The sequence below is a fragment of the Myodes glareolus genome, chromosome 13 (assembly GCF_982192425.1).
Source record: "Myodes glareolus chromosome 13, mMyoGla1.1, whole genome shotgun sequence".
In the NCBI taxonomy this organism is placed as follows: Eukaryota; Metazoa; Chordata; class Mammalia; order Rodentia; family Cricetidae; genus Myodes; species Myodes glareolus.
This window is the reverse complement of record NC_142038.1, coordinates 41,061,342-41,062,834: the sequence shown is the minus strand read 5'-3', so window position 1 is coordinate 41,062,834 and position 1,493 is coordinate 41,061,342. Positions and strand designations below refer to the sequence as shown.

Here is a 1,493-nt window from a genome sequence, read left to right as displayed (position 1 = left end):
AAACAAACAAACCAGCAGTAATAATAATAATAATAATAATAATAATCTATAACCACAACCAAAGATATAATCAAGGATCCTCTTTTCTATCTGCATGCTTAGCGTGTCGCTGTTTCCCAACTTGGGTTGTTTCCCCCAGGAAGCCGCATCCAGACAACCTACACAACCATCACCACTGATGAGAAAGGGATGTGGGGGGGAGTGGAGTGATCTACCGCTCTCAAAAAGATAGACTGCTCATGAATTTGTGTGTCATCCTTGCAGAGGATCATGCTCATCTCCTCTGTACCATTCCAATTAGTATATGCTTCGGTCTCAGATGGAGCAGAAGGAGAGAGAAAGCAAGGAGCCAGAATGCACTGCTTTCTGCTCCCTGGCTGCAGATGCAATGCGATCACTCACTCGGCACTCCCGTTATCATGCCTTCCTCCTTCAGATGCAATGCGATCACTCACTCGGCATTCCTGTTGTCATGCCTTCCCCTTGGTGATGGGCTGGCCCTTCAATGGGCCAAAATAAGCCCATCTTCCTTTCAGTTGCTCTTCAAAGAATTTTGTCACTTTGTCACCACAGTGAGAAAAAAATAGCTAATCTAGTAGTATTCTTAAGAGAAAAATCTATGGAGCCAGTGAGAGGGCTCAATGGTAAGGAGGCTTGCTGCCAGGCCTCATAATCTGGGTCCAGTCCCTGGAATTCATATATGGCTGAAGCAACCGACTTCCACAGACTGTCTTGTGGATTCCGTAAGTGGTCTGTTCACACATGTATGCCAACACACACACACACACACACACACACAAATAGATAAATAATAGATAAATAAGTAAATATGATAATGAACAGGTAAGGAGTCTACGGAGTTACAAAGCATCAAACCGAATCTGTGGCTCTGTCCCTAAGTGAGCTCCGTGGCTCCGCCCCTAATTGTGTGAGCTCCGTTGCTCCGCCTCTAACTGTGTGAACTCTGTGCTCCGCCCCTAAGTGTGTGAGCTCTGCAGAGGATTTACTCTCAGTCTTCATTTCCACAGCAACAGAAGGCCCTCTAAAGAAATCATGAAAACAAAACCAAGTCACAAAGAGTAAGTGCGTCGTCTCTGCTACTCCTGGCTTACCAGCCCAGAAGCCAGTTAAGTGGCACTGCCCATCTATGCTGCGAACCGGCACAGGTCAGGAGATGCTGCCTCAGAGCCTTTCTTTCCCACCGTATGAGAGCGTCTCCTGACACAATACAGGAAGCCATAAGGGCTGCAGTCGAGACAAACAGGATTCCTGCTCTCACACGTGAGTCGTTAATAAACCACCTTACACTTCAGTTTTTTTCACCTGCAAAATGGAGTAGTAGCTCATTAAGTTGTGAAGAATAAACAAGCTAATTCGAAGCCCGTGGGTAAACTGTGAGTCAAGGTCAGGGACTGTTGACAGCTTCCTGTTTCCAACGCGCTGACACGGTAGCTCTCTTCCGCTTCTCTCGCTGCAAAGGTCACTACCAGGCC

At 46.8% G+C, this 1,493-nt stretch overlaps 1 non-coding gene across 1 annotated transcript; it reads right to left on the bottom strand.

Annotated features, from left to right (window-relative positions):
* Positions 1 to 221: 221 nt before the first annotated feature.
* On the bottom strand, positions 222 to 326 carry LOC125390670 (U6 spliceosomal RNA). Its single transcript, XR_007228843.2, has one exon. It is a non-coding gene; the product is annotated as a U6 spliceosomal RNA (small nuclear RNA).
* Positions 327 to 1,493: the final 1,167 nt, after the last annotated feature.